Source organism: Balaenoptera acutorostrata, chromosome 1 (assembly GCF_949987535.1).
Source record: "Balaenoptera acutorostrata chromosome 1, mBalAcu1.1, whole genome shotgun sequence".
In the NCBI taxonomy this organism is placed as follows: Eukaryota; Metazoa; Chordata; class Mammalia; order Artiodactyla; family Balaenopteridae; genus Balaenoptera; species Balaenoptera acutorostrata.
The window spans coordinates 30,411,670-30,422,983 of record NC_080064.1 but is presented as its reverse complement, the minus strand read 5'-3'; the positions used below and the strand labels follow the sequence as shown (position 1 = coordinate 30,422,983).

At 52.2% G+C, this 11,314-nt stretch overlaps 1 long non-coding RNA gene across 1 annotated transcript; it reads left to right on the top strand.

Moving 5' to 3' along the window:
- Positions 1-2,287: 2,287 nt before the first annotated feature.
- On the top strand, positions 2,288-9,687 carry LOC130708058 (uncharacterized). The gene is made up of 3 exons (XR_009008068.1): positions 2,288-2,410; positions 7,879-8,005; positions 9,553-9,687. It is a non-coding gene; the product is annotated as an uncharacterized LOC130708058 (long non-coding RNA).
- The last annotated feature ends 1,627 nt before the right edge of the window (positions 9,688-11,314 follow it).

Genomic DNA, 11,314 nt, shown 5'->3' with positions numbered 1-11,314 from the left:
GTGCCTAGCCTAGTACTTGGCATAGAGTACGTGTTCAGTAAATAGCTGTTGAATGAATAAATGAATGGAGCTTTCCCATCCCCTCTAACCACGGTCTTCCTTGGCTCCTCAGTCATTAATTGACTATAGCATGCATTGCACTTGTTTGTGGATTCATCTCTTTTGGCCATGAGACACAGCTGGTAGTTGGGGATGCAGACCTGAGAATCCAGACATCCTAACTCGTGGCAATGTTTCTTACACCTTCTGCAGCTGGGAGCTGGGAAGAAAGGGAGAGGAAAATAGAGTGCAGGGGGTGGAGGGTTCTCTACGAGCCTCTCTGCCTCTCTTATATTAAACACAGGGCCTTGCTTCTGGTTCAGGCAAGGATTTATGAGTGAGCTTAGGCAGTAACACGAGGGAAACTTTGGTGAGAAATGCTCCTTGTCACACTCTGACAGCCTATGGAGGAAGGCAGCTGAAAACATCAGAAAGATTTTCTCAAGCTGGTAGAGGCTCCCAGCCCATCCCCTTTCACCCTTTTAAATGCCACCTGGAAATGTGGGGGGGGAGAGTGGAGGGTCCTGTTTTTTTTTGGGTGGGATGATGCTTTGTCAGAGAGGGATTGCTGTGAGTGTTCTCCAGTTTTAGTTTGGGCTTCACTGAAGACAGAGCAAGGCAATGAGGTTTACACGGCAGTTAGGAGGATTTGGATTAGACATTGGGAGGAATTGTCACCTCACCGTTGATGATGATGTGAAGGTAGACTCAGGTGCAAACCTCATCAATATTATCTCCTAGCAGTCTCCCTGGTCCCTCCACTCCAGCCCAGCTGGTCTTCATTTTGTCCCTTGAACGTGCCTTTACACTTACTGTCTTCTCTGCCTTGCCTGCCCTTCCCCCTCACTACTGGCTCCTTCAGATACTAGTTCCCTTCCTCAGCGAGGCCTTCCCCAACCTCTATATCTGAAGTGTCCACCTACTAGATTATAAGTTTCACAAAGGCAGGAATCCTTTCTACCGCTTTGCCACTCATACCTGACACCCAGAACAGCGACTGGGTCATACGAGGCACTCACTCATAATTTTATTTTATTACTTTTAATTTTATTGGTGTAGTTGATTTATTCAATACAATGTTGTGTTCGTTTCAGATGTAGAGCAAAGTGATTCAGTTATACATATACATATATTCATTCTTTTTCAGATTCTTTTCCCATATAGGTTATTACAGAGTACTGAGTAGAGTTCCCTGTGCTCTACAGCAGGTCCTTTTCGGTTATCTACTTTATATATAGCAGTGCGTGTATGTTAAATAATTTTTTGAATGAGTGAGTAAATTAGTTAACATGCCTAAGAAAGCTAGTTATGGTAGCCCAGAAGTGACCCTGGGTGGGCTTAGCTGAGGTCAGTTTGGGAGATCTTGCTGGGAGAAGGGAGAGCATGGGCTTAATACTGGGCTCTGGATTACAAGCTGATGCAAGGGTTGAATGACATAATGTCTGCAAAGCACTTAGCATGGGGTCCAGAACATCACTGAGGGCTTGGTAAGTGTTGGCAGCTCTTAGGCTCAGACGTGCTCCGTGATGCTCCACGTGGGAGACCCTCCTGGGTGCTGGGGGCGGTGCCTGGGCTCTCTGGGCTGCAGATGGCTGGGTACCAGGCCTGGGCTGGAGGTTGCCTGAGTTGGCCCGACTGTGGAGGCTGCTGGGGTGGAGGCCAGGGACAGCTTGCTTCCTGCTGCGGGGAGAGACCGCCTGCACTGCCTGTGAGCCTCTAAGGACCGTGTAGCCAGGCATAGAATACAGTTGCTGAGAGTGTGGACTCTGGAGCCAGCTGCCTGAGTTTGAATCCGGGCTCTACTGTTTACTAGTTGGCAGGTTACCGAACCTCCCTATACCTTGGTTTTCACATCTGTGAAGTTGGGACAATAGTAACATCTGCCTCATAGGACCTACTCGGCTCCCTGAGGACTTAATGAGAATGAGTAAAGCACTTAGACCCACACCCGGCATGAAGTAAGTGCTACATGGGTGTTGGCCAGTTACATCAACATCAACAACGATTTTGTTGTTGATTCTCTGGGTGTTCTGGGCTGAACTGTGCCTTCCTCCCCCTCCTCCCTTCAACAGAACTCATCTGTTGAAGCTCCCACCCCTAGTAACTCAGAATGGGACCGTATTTGGAGATAAGGCCTATAAAGAGGTGATTAAATTAAAACGAGGCATTAGGGTGGGTCCTAATCCAATCTGACTGGTGTCCTTATAAGAAGAGGAGATTGGACACACAGGGATTCACCAGGGATGTGCGCACACAGGGGAAGGGCCATGACAGGACACAGAGAGAAGACAGCCATCTGCAGCTAAGGAGAGGCCTCAGGCGAAACCAAACTGGCTGACACCTTGATCTTGGACTTCCAGCCTCCAGAACTGTGAGAAAATAAATACATCTCTGTTGGTAAAGCCATCCGGGTGGGGTATTTTGATATGGCAGCCCGAGCAAACTAATATACTAGGTGAGGAAATTCAGAGGCGCAGAGAACTGGGCTGAGTGTCTTCACCCTCTGGAACATTCCAGGGATGGCGACAGCCACTGTGCAGCCCAGGCCTCCCTCTGCCTGGACCTCCCTGAGTCCACCAACAGCTCCTGGGCCTCAGCTCTCCCTCCTGCCTGATGGTCATCATCAATGTGGTTGTAATTCCGTCCCTTGATCTGTCTCCGACTTGCTCACCGAATCAGAGCAGCTAAGGAGGCTGAGGTCAGCCTTCTTGAGATCTGTGCCTGGTTGATAAGAAAGCAAACAAGTAAGAAGGCTACCTTCTTGGGCACCTCCATAAACACAACCTCTTGATCATTGGTCTGTGGGCCGGGGCCAAGCTCAGCTCTTTCCGAGGATGTTATCAGTTTATTTTGCTTCAGTCACAGGGATGCCCTGAGGATACTGAATGGGAGTGTATGGCTGACTCCGCACCAACCTCCCCCACGTCCAGACAGGGGAAATAGCTCGAAGCACCCATCTCTGTGGTGGTGGGGCAGCTGCAGCACCCGAAGTGGGGTTCCTCAGACTGAGAGGCTCTCAAAAAGCGAGTCTGGAGGGCCCCTAGGGGCATCCTATTTTACAGATGGGGAAACTGAGTCCCCAGGAAAGCCCCATTGGTTATAATATACCAGGAATACTGATTAGTTTCAGGGATAGTGACAAACCGGAGAGGGTTCAGAAGTGGAAGTTAGGATAGGAAAAGGGGGCTTGAAACTATCCTGGAAAATCAAGTGAAAAGAACAAATAGTTCAGCCTGGAGAAGGTCAGACAATTCAGGATTGCTGAGGGCCAGAGGATGCAGATGGGGGCTCTAGGGAAGGAGCAGGAAGAACAGCAGGATGGTTTACAAAATGTAAGGAAGTCTCTTCCACAAAATAACCATAAATTTGGATTCCAACAGGTGGCGATCCCTTCCATCCACCTCACCCCCAACTCCCAACTCTGCCTCATCCTTGGAGTCTTATATTCCCCTTCTTCAGTCAGAGCCAATCCCAGAGAAGCAGTCAGGAACAGGCCTACCTGATTGGAGCAGGGAGCACCTGTGGGTGGGGCCAAGTGGCTTACTGACAGGAAGGGTGGCCTGCCTTGGCCAGAGCTGTGGCTGCAGGCAGAGGCCAGGCACTTACTGCAGGGCAGGGTGGGTGGGCAGAGGCTCCGGAGCAGCTGGGCATCTGGGGGCCTTTGGCAGTGGCGGCAGCTCTGCTCAGCTGGTGAAGTGATGTTCTCTGATTGAGCTAATTATGCTGATTGATTCCCTCCTCTCTTCAGGGCCTCCTTCTGCCTCCTCCTCTCTCCTGTCTCTCCCCTCCCCTCTCCCTTTAGAGAGAAAGGGAAAGATTTCCTTAATGTGACTGGTAATTGTTATGCACACAGTGTCAGATGTTAATGTGGGCCGTGATTGACAGCTAATCAGCCCATCAGCTGCACAAAAAGAGTGAATAACTCAGTAATTTGATTTCCCCTGATTCCCCTGCGTGGGATGGCAGGAAAGTCTAAATTAGTAATCAGGGAGCCCGTGGCAGATCCTGGAGAATGGTGGTGGGGATTCAGGGGCTGCGGGTGCAGCTGCAGCATTGTGGGTCCCAGTATCCAGGATGGGGGAGTACCCTTTGGCCTCGACTTGGGTGAAGGAGGTGCTTTGTGAGTCTAAATGTGAAGAGATGCTGGCAGTGGGTAAAGTCCCCATCCCGAGGGCCGCCCCTTCCTTGGTGGAGGTAGGGGAGACAGCTCGGGCCGGCCTCCAGCAGGGTGCTGGGGCCTGGGCTGGGGGTGCGCTCATCCTGCTGTCCAGGAGACCACCATGGAGGTGGGTGGGATGTGGCAGACAGGCGCTCCCACACCCCCATCCTTTGGAGCTGGTTGCCAGGGTTTCCACTGTGTGACCCAAATTCTTCCAATTCAGAGAAATAGTTGTCCCCCAACTCAGCTTCCGGCAGATTCCATTCAGTTAAAATGGAGCACAAGAGAAGCACATGTGGAGTGTCTGGTCCCTGGTGAAGCCATCTCTTGTCCTCTTGGGCAGGCGATAGTAGCTAATCACCGTTAACATCCACTGGGGACGCGCTGTGACCCAGGAACCGTGCCAAGTGTTTTGTCTGCATCCGTTGTATGGAGGAAGAAAGGTTGAGCGCCTGCTCCAAGTCCCACAGTGAGAGAGTGGAGGAGCTGGCATCGGACCCCAGGGTAGGTCCAGCTTCCGGGCTGTGGTGGAGGAGACAGGCTGAGCAGCGGTTTCCACCTTGGCCCGGCCTTGGGCGGCCACTTCCTGGTTAGAAGACCTCCCATCACTCCCCATGAGGTCCTAGCCCTGGACACCCGCAGCTAGAGAAATGGCTGTGAGTGTCTGTAGTCACACAGACACGTGTGTGAATGTTTGTCCTTTTACAGGTGGGGAAACTGAGGCCCGAGGAGGGAAGGGACGTGCCTGAGGCCACTTAAAGAGCTATTGACCCACCTGGAGCTGGAGCCCAGCTCTGCCGCCCCAGCCTAGCAGTGCCCAGCCCGGGCCTCCTCCCTTGTCTTGTCTCTCCTTCGGCTCCTAGTCACCCCCCGCCCCCGCTCTGCCCAATCCCTGGCCCCCACCCCCAAGTGTGGGAGACAGAGGGGAGCTGGAGGTGGGGCTGAGAAACCAGTGGGGTCTGGAGATGCTGAGGAAGACTCTAGGGGGCAACACACATTGCTGGGGGGCAGCAGGCCCCCAGGCAGCTCCTGTTGCTGTGGGAGAGGCAGCTTCTTTGGGGGGTGAGGCTTGGCCCCTCTGATGTTCTGAGAACATGGTGGCCTGGGCCTGGGGGCCAGAAAGACTGGCTGTGCCTCCCATTAAAAGAAAGACGGGTATGCCTGGCCCACCTCCAGCCTTGAAGCCCTTGTTCCTACATTGCTTTTCTGGATTCTTCTTGAGAATGAGGGGAAGGTGGGGGCATTGGTGATCTTCCCTGACGGAGACCTATTTACCTGGGTCACTCAGCTGCATTCTTGGGTGGTGCGGCCCATCTCAATCCACACTTGGTGTGTGTGCACATCTGGCAAATCTGAGTGCATGTGTAGGTAGCCACGTGTGTGAACCTTTGTCCTTATTGTGGGTGCTCACACATCAGTCTGTGTTCTCCTGTGCATGCACTGAAGTGTACCCAACCTTAAGTGCATGCCACAAGCACCAGCCCATCTTAGATGAGCCTCCCGGGTGTTGAGAAAGGGATGAAGGGTCCGGGAAGAGACAGGATGCAGGAGCCGCAATCTCTGTTTTCAAGGGAGCTTGGAGGCTGGGATTATTGTGGAGCATCATCCAGTTGGAGCAGGAGTCGGGTAGAAAAGATGTGGACCATGGCCTTGACCTTGGGGTCAAGAGTAGGGAAGTGGCCTTGGGAGGGGCTGTGGTCAGATCTGAGTCAGGAAGAGGTGAAATCCAGTAGGGGTGGGATTGGGAGAGGCAATGTCCCTGGGAATAGTTTTGGGGCCTAATTTTTTTTTTTTTAATTTTTATTGGAGTATAGTTGATTTACAATGTTGTGTTAGTTCCAGGTATACAGCAAAGTGAATCAGTTACACATATTCATATATCCACTCTTTTTAAGAGTCTTTTCCCATATATGCCATTACAGAGTATTGAGTAGAGTTCCCTGTGCTATACAGTAGGTCCTTATTAGTTATCTATTTTATACATAGTAGTGTGTATATGTCCATCCCAATCTCCAGTTTATCCCCCCACCCCCCTTACCCCCTGGTAACCATAAGTTTGTTTTCTACATCTGTAACTCTATTTCTTTTTTGTAGATAAGTTCATTTGTATTGGGGCCTATTTTGTTCCAGCCCATGTGCTGGTGAATGAAAGTAATTACCCTCATTGTGCAACCAACGAAACTGAGGCTCAGAGAGCTACAAAAGGAGCTGTTCAAGGTCACACACCGAGGGAGGGGAAAGTGCAGATCCTGCTTTGTGCTGAAATTCACCCTTGTTTCCCTGTAAGACACAGCAGAGGCTGGAGGGGGGCGGGGAGGCGGTGGGGGAGCAGCCTTAGTCAGGAGCTCGAGCTTTGAGGAGGGGCATGAAGCAGAGTCAAGTTGAGCTGGCTGAGCTGCCGAACTCAAATATTTACCTGTCTCTCAGCCAACAAGTGTTTATTGGGAAAGTGCTGTGTATAAGGCTCTGAGCTACCTCAGTGAGCCAAGCAGACTGCTTGCCCACTCTTACTGCCCAGTGTGTGAGTGTGCCTGTGTGTGTGTGTGTGTACATGTGTATGCGTGCATGTGCGTGGGCATGTGTGCATGGTGGGAGGAGGTGGGCAATGTTAATCACAATACTGGCAGGAATGATTGTAGCCAATGCTGATGGAGCTCTTATTACCTCATTTAATCCTCACTGCAGCCCTTTGGTGGTGCTCCTATTCTCCCCATTTTACAGATGGGAAAATAGAGGCACCTCAAGGTTAAATGACTGGCCCTAGACCAGCTAAGAAGTAGTAGAACTAGCTTCTGAACCTGGGCTGCTTGGCTACAAGGTCAGCACATTTACTAACCATACAAATAAATATACACTAGCAAATTGTGATGTGTGCCACGGAAGAAGAGTAAAGGGACTGCTGAGGGATGCTAGGTAGACCCTGAGCATGCCTGGAGCACTGGAGATTTTGCAAAGCACTTGCTGTTCATCATGTCATTTCATCACCCGAGTGGCCCCGGAAAGCTGGCTTAGGACCCCCTCTGCCAGATGGGGCAATGCAGCTCGGAAGAGACAAGTCACACGCCCGGTATTGTGCAGCTTGTGAGACTCAGAGCTGACTTCCTGAGCACCTCACTCCCACCCCCAAGGGGGCCCCAGGGGCTGGCTCCTGGGCTGTTGAGGCCACTCAGTCTTATGCTCACCCTTGGCCCTCTCGGAGGCCTATGGGCAGCAGACCGTGCGGGTCACCAATCCCGATGTCTCTGAGTGACATTTTCATAGTCTGACCGCTCTGGGATGTGAGCTGTCCCTGAGCGCCACCTGGCACACCTGAAGAGAAGGCTGACAGGGCCTCAGCTGGGAGAGGCCTTTAGATTCTGCCCCTGAACTTGCCCATCCTCTTTCTTTCCCTTTTAACCAGCTGCTGCCCCCAGACTCTACCCAAGTTGCTGGCTGGAGCTCTGTGTCTCCTGACCCGTGTCTCCTTGGGGACCCCTGTCCCCCCAGGGAAGCTGAGGCTCTGGAATCCCAGATCCATGAGCAACACCTCTTGACTCTTGACTCCCACTAGCAGCCTTCGTGGACCCACAAGGGCCAACTGCCCAGCAGCACTGGGCATTTCCAGGGCTATCTCACCCACGACTGGTCCTGACCCTTCCTCTCCTGACCCATCCTGACCCTCAGGCTCATTCTCTACCTAGGTAGCATCAGAGAAGACCCCGCTGACCCACTGACACAGAGTCCGTGCATGATGCTGGAAGCTGCTATCACATACCCATTTTACAGATGTGTGGACTGACTCTTGGAGAGCATGAGTGCTTGACCAAGGTAAGAAGTAGAGCTGATCTTCTGGAATCCAGAGTCCCCATTCTGGAGATAGAAAGAGGTGCTGTCCCATTGCCCCCTAGCTCACCTCCCCATCCCTCAGTTGGCTGGAACCCTGAGCCCAGGCTATCTGTTTGGGTGGAGGCGCCTTCCTGGTCAAGCTCATCTGAGGAGCTCTTGTCACACGTTCAAGCCTGGATGGCTCGTACGGAGTGAGGTGGGGAAGGGAGAGGGTTTTTAGGATAAACTGAGTCAGAGGCCAGGCACACGGGGATGAAGCTGGGTCAGGACTCTGAGCTAGAAGCCGAAGGACAGAGGTGCTGAGGGCTCTCTTGCACCAGAGTGGGACCTGGGGACTGGTTGCTTTTGCTAGCGAGCCCTCCCCCGTGGTGGGGCTGCAGTGGCGGTGGGAGGGGATGGAAAGGACAGCCACAGTGGCTCCTGTCCACTTTCACTTAGGAGTGGAAGCTGGAGAACAGAGATGTCCTGTGAACTGCCTGAGGCCACATGGACAGAGGGCGGTTAGTCAGGAACAAGGACCCTGGTGTCCTGGCCCCCAGCCTGGTAGCTGACAGCCCCAGAGGACCCTGCTTCCCCAGGGCCAGCCATAGCAGCCAGCCCAGGCTGGGGCTGCGTGAACTGCAAGGCGGGAGACCCTGCTGTATGTGGCCGAAGGGCCGTGGACTTGGGGGTGCTGGTCAGCGGGGCTGGGCCCCGGCCTGCGGAAACTCTCCTGCACCCAGACAATCACAGACGCACGGCCGCTCCCCGCCCCCACCCGTTTACACGCAACTCACACACAGACGCAGGAGCACAGACGTCCCAGCTCACAGACGTGCACACTCACACACAGGCACACACACTCACACCCAGCAGACTCGCCAACCATGCACACGCAGCTCACACTCACACACACACAGCGCAACCAGGTGAGCTGGGGGCCAGGCGCCCTGGAGTTCTGTGTCTGTTACGTCTTTGCTCTGTGACCTTGAGCAAGGTCGCCTGTTACTTTCAAGCCTTTTCTGGTAGCTCCCCCCATCTCCCCCTCCCCCGGAGCTGACCACCCCCATTGTACCGCCCCGATCTCAGCACTCTGGGGCCCCTTCTTGATGTCTCCGCCACAGAGTGGACCACCCTCCAGGGGGGCTGCTGGGGCCTGACATCAGGGAGGTGCTCAGCTAGTGTCCTCCAAACAGGTGACCGAGCCATTCTCTTTTCCACAGGCCTTGCTCCTCCTCCCAGCCCTCTAACCCAGTGCCTCTCGCCAAGGATCTTGTTAAAATGGAGATTCTGATTTTGCAGGGCTGGGGGCTGAGATTCTCCATTTCTAACAAGCTCGCAGGCAATAAGATGCTACTGGCCTGTGGACACACTCTGAGTTCCAAGGCTCATGTCTTCAGGCTAAACCTTCATAGACCCACCATCCCCTCTGCAACTGCCCACAAACAAAAGTGGCTTGAACCCTGCTAAGGACAGGAATGTTACTACCCGTAGGGTGAGATTCCTTTACCATACAAATCCTGTAACTCAAGTCCTCTTTTCTCTACCAGGTTGAGCTCCATCTCCAGGTAGCCTTCAGGGATTGCAAACAAAGGTCAAGGTCTTCTGCGTTTACCTCCTCCTGGGTGGGTGGCCACAGTTCCTTCAGTGGGCCTGGGGCTATATCCTGTGGACATTCAAAGTTGGTAAGTTCCCCCCTGAAGTGTAGTGAGAACCGCATGCAACGTTCCAGGGAAGTCTGGCCAGAGCAGGTGCAGGGAGGCAATGACCTTTAATCTGTACCTCACACTCCTACTGATATAGCCTAAGAGTGAACAAAATTTCTTCCGCAGTCACCTCACTCTGCTGGCCCATGTTTATCTCATGGTCACCTACGTACACCAGAGCTTTGCTCTCACACATGTTCTTATCATGTAACAGTCCTAATAGGTGACGACTTTGTTCTACAACAGTCCTAAGGAATGTGCTAAGTGGGGCCCCCTCCTTCTTCCCTCCTGCCCATGTACGGACTCAGAGATCTCTGCAGTTTCCTTGCTCGATGGCCTGTTGGTACATTCTCTTTAGCACGTGTGGCGCTCCCTCTGCAATTTTGTCTTACCTGTTCTCTGCTGCCCATCACAATTCAGGAACTACAAACTCTACTTGCTATTTTGTCTCCCTTGTACTTTGGGAACCAGCTGCAGCAAGAGAATGTCTAGATTAGGGAAACTGCTACAAATGCTAACCTGTCTTTTCCCAAGGAGTCACTTTAGCGCCCAGGCTTTGAGGACCTACCCATATGCCATGCAGCGAGCAAAGTTCTGTTTGCCTGCGTCATTTGCCTGACTCCAAAGCCCTCCAGAGAAAGGGCAGGAGGAGGTGGAGTCAACTGGAACACTTTATTCATTCATTCGTTGGTTATTCATTCATTCAATAGATATGTATTAAGCAACCACCTTGGCCAGGTACTACTGTGGTCCTGGGGAAACAGGAGAGAATAAGATAGAAGAGGCTCTTGTTTTCATGGACTAGTGACATCCAACTGGGGTGACACACAAGATAACCAAATGAAGATAGAGGGGAAGAAACCACTTTAGTCAGAGATAGTATAGAGCACAATGGTTAAGGACCCAGACACTGAAGCTAGAATAGCTGGGTTCAAATCCTATTTGGCCCTGGACAAGTTAACAGTTCATGCCTCAGTTTTCTTACTCCCTGGGTTGTTGTAAAGTACCTGGTGCAGTGTTGGCCCATAGTAAGTTCTTCTTATTACTTGGGGTGGTCTAAAAGGGCTTCTTTGAAGAGGTGATATTTAAGGTTAAGTAGGAGCCAGCCATGCACAGATCAGGAGAAAGTAGAACAGCAAGTGCAAAGGCCCTGAGGCAGGAAAAATCTTGGCTTGTTCTGGGGAATTGAAACAGGCCCTTGTGGCTGGAGAGGATGAGTAGAGGGAGATAAGATCAGATTCAGGGGTGGGAGGGAGAAGATCAGGTGGTCTGGTTTGGAGGTCACTGTCAGTGGTTTGGAATATAAGCTAAGGTCAATGGGGCATCACTGAAGGGTTCTAATTAGGAATACAGTCTGGTTTACTTTTTCAATCTTGTGTGTGCTCTGGTATAGAGGTGGCTTGCAGGGAGCCAGGAGGAGGGGACAGCTGAGGACTAGAGTCCCAATCCTAGGCTGGCTCTGAGCTAAGCCCATGCACCCAGCCTGGAACTCTTGCCAATAAGGGTGTTTGGAGAAGCTCCTCCCCACTGTTCCTGAATCTTCTTAATCCACTAGGGCCTTGAAGGGAGAAGCAAAGAAGCCTGGAGGGGAGCTTTTAAGGGATGT